At 41.4% G+C, this 9,137-nt stretch overlaps 1 protein-coding gene and 1 long non-coding RNA gene across 5 annotated transcripts in view; one reads left to right on the forward strand and one right to left on the reverse strand.

Annotated features, from left to right (window-relative positions):
- The window catches only part of Znf568 (zinc finger protein 568), a 61,163-nt gene extending 58,976 nt beyond the window's left edge, over nucleotides 1-2,187 (reverse strand). For 3 of the 4 annotated variants that reach the window (XM_037202111.1, XM_028855335.2, XM_037202114.1), the window contains exon 1: nucleotides 2,100-2,187. The gene's annotated coding sequence lies outside the window, so the exon portion shown is untranslated. Of the gene's footprint in view, nucleotides 1-1,091; nucleotides 1,156-2,099 lie in introns of those variants that run through there. The other variant, XM_028855334.2, reaches the window with a different exon arrangement.
- Nucleotides 2,188-4,504: 2,317 nt separating this feature from the next.
- LOC114681695 lies at nucleotides 4,505-7,045 on the forward strand. Its single transcript, XR_005090818.1, has 2 exons — nucleotides 4,505-5,621; nucleotides 5,896-7,045. It is a non-coding gene; the product is annotated as an uncharacterized LOC114681695 (long non-coding RNA).
- Nucleotides 7,046-9,137: the final 2,092 nt, after the last annotated feature.

The raw sequence follows: 9,137 nt of genomic DNA on the forward strand, positions 1-9,137 counted from the left end.
ACAATTCTCAAATTCTAAAAAGTGGTATAATTTATATTATAGTATCTACCCATTGTCTTTCCAATATAAACCTCATGAAAACAGGAATTTACTTCTAATTTTGTCAATGATAGGTAATTAAAAAATAAGATATGTAGCCATTACAAGTATGGTAATAAAAAAAAAAACTAAAAAAAACAGAGTAACCAATAAAAAAGCCAAGCAATCCTCCCCTTGTATATAATACTCAATGTGACTAAAAGCAAGCATCAGATTCTTTTTATCTTTATGTTTATAGCAGCGTCATTTGCAACAGCCAAGTAGTAATGGATACATGTGTTCACAGATTCATGAAGAGATTAAAAATAGTTATTCATGCACAACACATTATTTAGGCTTAGAAGAAAATTCTGACACGACTAATCCAGAAGAATGTTGAGGACTTTATGTTAATTAAACCAGTTACAAAAGGACAACTACAGTACAGGTCTCCTTATATTAAATACTTGGAATTCTCAAATTTAGACACAGAAAGTAGAATAGTGGTACTGTATCTGGGAGGAATGAGGAAACGGAATTATTGTTTAAAGGATATCAAATTTTTATTTTCTAATATGAAAACAGTATGTGGGGAGTGAGGATGAAAATATAACATGTAAATGTACTTTATGTTACTGAATTATATGATTAAATATTAATATGATGAATTTTATATTGTGTATTTACCACAATTTCAAGAACATACATCTGGGATAACCCCTTCCCCTTTCCCTAGTGTTCTGAGACAGTCTCTCTCTCACTGTACCATGGACTAGCCTCAAGTAGCCTTGAATGTGAATTCCTCCTCTAGCCTCCAGGGTGCTAGGATTACCTCACGGCTTGAGAATTTTAAAGGAGGAGAAAGTAATGTACTACCCAAGAATAACAGAAAGAGATGGCTACCTAGCTTGGTGTTCAAGTATATAAATGTCTTATTTAAGTTTAGGTTTTGTTAAGACTACAGAGACAAGAACACAAACCAAGCCAGTGAGGAAATAAAAGGAGGTAAGGTAAATGTAAATAATAAAAACATTTTTCAGTAATTATGATAAATAAAACAGAATTAAACTCACCTATTAACAGTCAAACCGGATAAATGAGTTAAAAAGCTCAGCTGATACTATTCTCATGAGAAACTTGAGACAAAAAGACAAAGGGTTTGGAATATAAAATTCCCGACAAATGCAATTTTAAAAGGAGAGAGAAAGCAGTATTACCAAGCAAGAACACTTGCACTGAAAGGTAGCCCCCAGAATTATGACGGATGTGTCTTCATGTGGCAGTTATTTCGGTAACACTGCCCCATCTTCAAACCATAAGTGGATTACAAGCTTACCCACCCAACTTTTCTTTGGCTAATGTACTACGGACACATTTGGAAGCAGAGCCCTTGAATGATTCAGTAACTCAATGATAAAAAAGAAAACGTCTTCGGAACCAGTTCTTTTTAACCAGAGGCCCAGAAGAAACAAATGGAGGGCAAATCTGAATGCATCCTACTGCTCTGAGATTCAACCAAGTGCAGCCGGGATCAGTCAAATGCAGTGGATCTGCTAACAAGAATTAGAGAATGAATCCAAGCTGATGTTGGCTACTGAGCTTAGGGATGTTTTTTATTTTTTTTTTAAGCCATTATTAAACTAATTTCAGGGCTAGGAATGTAGCTCAGAGCTTTTGCCTGGCATAATTAGAGCGCTAGGCTGATCCCCAACACTTCAAACTTAAATAAATAAATAAGCCAAGTAAGCCATTAGATAATAATGAACTTGGAAAGTTATAAAAAGAAAAACTGAAAAGTTAGAGAACAAAGTGTTGGGGCGAGGAAAGACCAACGCGGAAGGGCCAATGAAGGAGGAATCCTTAAAAAAAAAAAGTAATTTTTTCTTAGTTACTAGTTATGCCACATGCTACAAACCCGAGAGCCAAGAACCAGTACACGGTACAATCACACACGCTACACGACCCTCACACTCACCACACCCTTGCTCACTCACAAACCACCAAACATCTCCATGACACAACGCCCACACCCACACGACGACGCCCCCTCAAAATCTTTAGAATTACACATTAACTCTCACCAGTTTTCTGGTTGCAACTCCAAACATCCACAAGTCAGGTGCTCCGGCCGAGAGCGCTCCGCACCACGACTGTTAACTCCCAGCCTCCTGAGAGCCCGCGCTCAGTCCGCAGCCCACGGCCGGCGCAAACCGGATCGCTCGGGCGCCCCCCTCGCTTCCTGCGCCGGGGTCCCGGCAGCGCCACCGGCCGCAAACCCCCGAAACGCGATTTCAGAGACACCGCATGCAGGCGACCCACAGACAGGTCCATAGACCCAAGCAGCAGCGCGCGTCCGTTATGTCCCGGAGCACAGATGCTCCCAGAAGGCCGCGCGGCCCGACCCCACTTCCGGTCAGCCCTCCGGCTGCGTTTCCTGTGTGAGGGACCCGAGAGCTGGCCGGGGCCGCCCGCGTGGCCGAGCCCTTCAGCGCCCCGGTATGGTGATGCTGGCAGCGAGGCCGCGCTGGACTTGAACGGGAGCAGCCAGAGGAGGCGCTGGGGGCACCTGGTGGCTGTACCTTTGTGGACTACATCTCCCAGAAAGCCGAGCGGCCTGACCCGCCTCTCGCAGGAATTCGGGCGTTTGCACTTGCCTGGCGGGTTCCTTAGATCGTGAGGCAAAGAGAGTCTGGCTTCGTACGGTGTGGTGTCTGTTAGGTGCTGCAGGTTCCGACCTCGGACGACTGGAAGGGCTTCAGGCGAGGCCCGGGCGAGCCGGAGCCCTGGCGGGCACAGAGCGCCGAATGGACTTCGTGGGTCGTCTGTCATACATTCTGATAGGCTGGTTAATGTGGAGTTGTGGCTTAAGACTGCGCCTAAATGTATGTGGCGCCTCGCGTGTTACCATGGGACTCCTGTCACCGCTCTGGTGGTGACTTCAGAACTCTGTCCCCGGGAACTGTCTCTGAGGTGAGGTCTGGTTCTAACCTGAGGCAGCAGTAAACGGAACCTTTCCTCCAGAGTCTAACACTCAAATTGGGCAGGATGCCTGGTCTCCTCTGATCGCCATTCCCTATGCATGATGGATAATGGGGATAAGACTGGTAATGATCTCTGGCCTAAGAAAAACCTGGCGTGTCACAATTATTTTTTATGCTCCCAGTTTTACCCTTTGCCAGGTGAGTTGCCCAGAAGAGGGAAAGAATGCACGGTGAACTGCAAATAATAGCCAAGGTATGGTGGGCTTTCCTTTTTGTATGCCTCCTGGAAATACTTGCTTAGTGATGGTTTATCATTTGAATATAGATCTCTGTATTGTCTCCATTGGAGAAAAGACTAGCTGTGCCTACTAATGTTCCTTATATTCAACATACACCTAATGTTCACTTGTTTGAAAACTGCCTCTTGAAGCGTTAATCTAAAAAAATCACACCACAGCCTCTTCTTCTTGCTGAACAATGTCTTTTTAAGTATGAAATTTACTGTTTTAAATAAATAAATGATTATTTTAAAAATTTCAAAATTCAGAAATTACCAAGAAAAATTAAAATTGAACATGTAACTGATATTAATATTTTAATGAGTTTCATATTGTGCCAGTATCAGATTATGCTTCATGTACCATTTGTAGCTTATATTTTCACTAAAAATATCATAAATATTCTCCTGTTAGCAAATGGTTTTGCTAAGTTCCATTTTTAAAACACACGTATTTCTTTGCATGAAAGAGCCAGAGTTTATACTTTTCTTCAGATCATTTGTGTCAAGCTTTAAATATTAAAGATCTGTTAAGGGGCTGACGAGATGGCTCAGAAGTTAAGAACATTTGTTGTTCTTGCAGAGGGGCTGGGTTTGATTCTCAGCACCCACATAGTGGCTCACAACTATGTGTAACAACTCCAGTCCCAGGAGATCCAACACCTTCTTCTGACTCCAGCAGGCACCAGGTTGCACATACATACAGCAAAATATTTTTGTTTAAAACACAATTTAAAATTTAATTTTTTTTCAAAATAAGACCTGTGCATCTCAAGATCATACAACTATTGTCTATTAATTCCCAAAGCTATGAATTTCAACTTCCCATTTGGATGGTCTACTTATATCTGGCCTTTGTATATGCTATAAAGTAAGGGTCAGGTCTCCCCACCTTATTAATTCTCCTCTCCTCAAACCAGATATTGGAAAATCCTTTGGGCTGTTGTTAATCTGCAAATACATCTAGTATCTCTATATGCATGAATCTATTTCAGAGCTTGTTATTCTATTTCATTGATCTAAGCACTGGGGAGAGAGAGCTCAGTGATAAAGTACTTGCCTGGCCTACCATGGTCCAATATTTGCTGCTGTTGTCCTAGTTTAAAATTTATGTTGGCTGAGTATGGTGTGTTGACTGGATATGGTGGTGCACACCTTTAGTCTCGAAGTGTTCGAGAGGTAGAGCAGGTGGATCTCTGTGAGTTTGAGGCCAGCCTGGTCTACAGATCAAGATCCAAGAAAGCCAGTGGTACACAGTGAGACCCTGTCTCTGAAAACAACAACAAAATAAAATTTGTGTAGTCCTTATGATTGTTTTGTTCACTGTTTGGTATCGTTTGATGGTTTCCATTCATATAATCAGTTTTATTTTTACTAATTACAACTTCTAGTTCAATACACTCTGGTGTCAAGATCTCTTTAAGCTTGCTTCATACTTTAGAAGCTGAAGTGTGCAGTGTGGGAGGAGGATGTTCGATGTGATTTCTTCACTCTAAACTTCTCTTCCTCCTACCCAATAGGCAGTCGCTACAGAGACTGTTCGATTAGAACTGTGATTGTGAAGAAGAAATATCCAGAAGACTTTCTTGAGAAATCTGTTGGCCTGTCTTTGAAAGCTATTAAGCAATTCCTCCTCTCTCTGTGGGGTGCTTTTCTGAGTTTCTCAGAGATGCCCTAATTGGAAACCTCTTAATGCACATTAATGCACTGAATAGTATGTCTCTTTACTTGAAGCAGTAGTCACAGTTCCTGGCATGTAGCTTGGCATTTTGTCATGCACTCTTTTGTTGAGGTCCCTTTATCCCATGATGGGTCTAAGTAAGAGAATAGGTGCCAGTCTTGTGCCCTCTAAACTCTAGAGAATATAGGGAAAATTCTTTCAGAGCATCTTACCATTCTACTTCATACTCTGTGGTGTATGTGGATTCCCTTGCTCCATCTAAGCTGAAGGAGAAGTAACTTCATTTCTCCTGTGAATGTGAATATGTGTCCTCTTTTAAAACAATAGCCAATTCTTAGAAACGGTCTAGATATCCTACAATTCAGTTCTATCCTGAGTTAATACAGACCCACTGGTTAAGGACCTCTGCCCATGTGTAGACACATCCCTTTGTCCTCTAGTAAAGGATATTCCAGTCCTTCATTTGCTCAGCCCTTTCCTGCAGAGCCTCTCCTCATTTTCTCTCTTTTCCACCGAGAATACATGTGTGTCGTTTCCGGGATCACGACTCTTCAGGCTGTGTCCATACACTTCTCTCAGGAGGAATGGGAACACCTGGACTCTGCTCAGATGAATTTACGGAAAGAAGTGATTTTGGAGAATTTCAGTCACCTGGTTTCAGTGGGTAAGGACATCTACCCTCTGAAATTCAGACTCTGTCCTTGGGAATCTCTCCCTTCTCCATTGAAGATTATTAAAGTAACCAGCTGAATTTCTGCTCCCTCAAGGAATGGTTTGAGCTGAATGGAATGGAATAGGCAGCTTCATCTTCTCCATCTTTTTCTCTGTAATGGCATCTTTTCCTTGATTACCAAGGGTCTGGGTCTGATTTCTGGGACACCCACAGAATAATCATGTCTCATGTCTCATGTGAGCTGGATTTTCCAATTCTATACCAGCTGTGATCTCCTTATTGGAACAAAGGAAAGAACTCTGGATGGTTGACATAGAGCTGAGCAGAGGTCTCTATTCAGGTAAGCAAGGGATGACATGTCCATAAGCTTTCTTCTGGGACAAATACCTTCCTTTGTTTCCAAAACAACTATTCTGTCTACAATTTAAAGCATATGCCACATTTCTAGTTATATAACACTGACTATTCCCATCCTAAGAAGTGTGTGTGTGTGTGTGTGTGTGTGTGAGTGTCTCATTTCCCTGTGCTAGTTTTTATTTCATATACTGCACAATTTAAATATTTTTGATCAGCTTGCCTATATGTAGCAGTTCATGTTTTGATTTTAAAAAGTAAAAATCAGGGCTGGGCAATAGTTGTGTTGGTGAGGTGATTGCTGGGAAAGCATGAGGACCTTCATAATCCACAAAGAAATGGTGGGCATGGTCATACATGCTTGTAATCCCAGCCTAACCATTGAGCTCCAAGGCTAATGAGAGACACTGTCTCAAGATTAAGGTAGATAGTAAGCCTGAGAAATGGTACCTGAGGCTGACCTCTGGCTTCTGTGCATGCACACCCCTAAATAACCATATCATACACACAAAGTAAAAATCATTTTTACTGCTGTATATTTACAATATGGAGTTCTGAGTTAAGTACCACCCTTAATACTGGGAACAGAATGCAACCCATGTCAATCAGATGCAGGTGGTACTCACATGACCAGCATGATCAGTAGGAATTTTCTTGATGTATCCTTTCTTCCAGCACAGTGCAAGATATAGTTGCTGTTGATGCCGTATGTTTAGACTGCTGTTCTCACCCTATTTATCTTTCTCTATGCCATTTGGAACTTGATTTCCTAATCCAGTTTTTGCTGCTGTGAAACAGCTTTGACAAACACTAAATATGCATTTGAGTTAGCTGGATTGTATATACTTGCAGATTTTAAAAAAGGATAGGGAAATTGAAAAAGACATGTAGAATTTTGTTAGGTCTGCTAAGCACGGATATGAAGATATCTGCTTACATTAATTTTATAAAGTCATTCAGTCAGAATATAGGATTCAGTCATTGGCAGGTATCTATGCATTCGTAGAACTTCTAAGGGTAAGGGATTTTTTTTATAGTTTAAATAAAGTCAGCTGAATCTACATGTCTCTTGTTTTATTTCTCTCTAAACTTGAAAACAATAAATCTGCAGATACTGTGAGGCACATATTATAATTCACAAGAAAGGAAAAATAAGAGAAATAAAAGCCAGGTATGGTGGAACATACCTTTAATCTCAGTACTGGGGGGTTGGGGAGGAAAGCAGAGGCAGGCATATTTCTGAGTTTGAGGCCAGCCTGTTCTGCATAGTAAGTTCTAAGCCAGTAATGGACATATAGTAAAACCTTGGGAATAGGGAGAAGCAGAGTGCTAGGGAGGTTCCCAGGAATCCACAAGGATGACTCCACCATAGACTGCTGGCAATAGTCGAGAGAGTGCCTGAGCTGGCCTACTCTGGTGATCGGATGGCTGAATACCCTAACTGTCATCATAGAACCCTCATCCAGTGACTGATGGAAAGAGATGTAGACATGCACGGCCAGGTCCCAGGCAGAAGCTCCAGGAGTCCAATTGATGAGAGAGAGGAGGGATGCTGTGAGCAAGAGATACTGAGACCATGATTGGAAAAAGTACAGAGACAACTAGCCAAACTAGTAGACACATGAACTGTGGACCAATAGCTGAGGAGCCCCCATGGTACTGTACTAGTCCCACTGGATAAATGAGACAGTTGTTTAGCTTGAACTGTTTAGGGGGCCCCAGGCAGTGGGATCGGGACCTGTCCCTAGTGCATGAGCTGGCTTTTTGGAGCCTAGTGCCTATGGTGAGACACTTTGTGCATGCAGCCTTGGTGCAGGGAGGAGGGGCTTGGACCGGCCTCAACTGAATGTACCAGGCTCTGCTGACTCCCCATGGGAGACCTTGCCTTGGAGGAGGTGGGAATGGAGGGTGGGTTGGGGGGAAGGCTTGGGGATGGGAGGAGGGAGGACAGGGGAATCTGTGGTTGGTATGTAAAATGAATAGAAAATCTCTTAATAAAAAAAATATAAGAGGAAAAAAAAGAAAGAAAATAAAAATAAAAATGAATGAAAGAAACCCTACTTACTGATTCCTGCATGTTATATTTCTGCATTATATAAAGAATGACTCTTCCATTCTAATGCAAGACACTTTCAGGAAGACCAAGAGAATACAGTGTACAATCAAGCAGAAAAACTCCAGTTTGTCAAATTTGCTGAGTAATCAAGTTTATATTATTTTGTTTATTCAATACCAGGCCATTAAAACTGTTCCTTAGCTTTGCATTTCCAACATAAATACCTAGGTTTTTAGTAGTTTTTGCCTGACCTATCAAGAGATATTAAGGACATTTCTTTATTATTTAGTCACAGGATCAATAAGAACTAATATAGACATTCACTCTTATCACAGACTAGCTGATGTAGTATGGTAAGGTTCTTAAAAACAGTTGGTTATAGCATTATTTTCTACACAGTTTATGTATCAAAAGACATCATTGATGTTTAGAGTAGCAACTTTGATGGAAGGCATCCTATGTGATATATGGGTTTAGTATTTTCTATTTATGTTCAATTTATATTTACAATTTCAAAAGAAATACAGCTTACTGAGGAATGTATTACAATATACTTCTAAGTCCACATATAATTTGTATTCTGTTGTCATCATACTTAATAAAGTTTTTTTTTTCTCTCTCTCTTTTTTTATTTTATTTTTTATTTTACAATACCATTCAGTTCTACATATCAGCCACGGGTTCCCCTGTTCTCCTCCCTCCCACTCCCTCCCCTTACCCCCAGCCCACCCCCCATTCCCACCTCCTTCAGGACAAGTCCTCCCCCGAGGACTGCGATCAACCTGGTAGACTCAGTCTAGGCAGGTCCAGTCCCTTCCTCCCAGACTGAGCCAAGTGTCCCTGCATAAGCTCCAGGTTTCAAACAGCCAACTCATGCAATGAGCACAGGACTTGGTCCCACTGCCTAGTTGCCTCCCAAACAGATCAAGCCAATCAACTGTCTCACCTATTCAGAGGGCCTGATCCAGCTGGGGGCCCCTCAGCCTTTGGTTCATAGTTCATGTGTTTCCATTCTTAATAAAGGTTTTTGTGTCAGAAGAACCATGCTTATATTTTATAAAGTATATTATTTAATCTTTTCTACTAAAATTTGCATC

This window comes from Peromyscus leucopus, chromosome 1 (assembly GCF_004664715.2).
Source record: "Peromyscus leucopus breed LL Stock chromosome 1, UCI_PerLeu_2.1, whole genome shotgun sequence".
NCBI classification, from domain to species: domain Eukaryota; kingdom Metazoa; phylum Chordata; class Mammalia; order Rodentia; family Cricetidae; genus Peromyscus; species Peromyscus leucopus.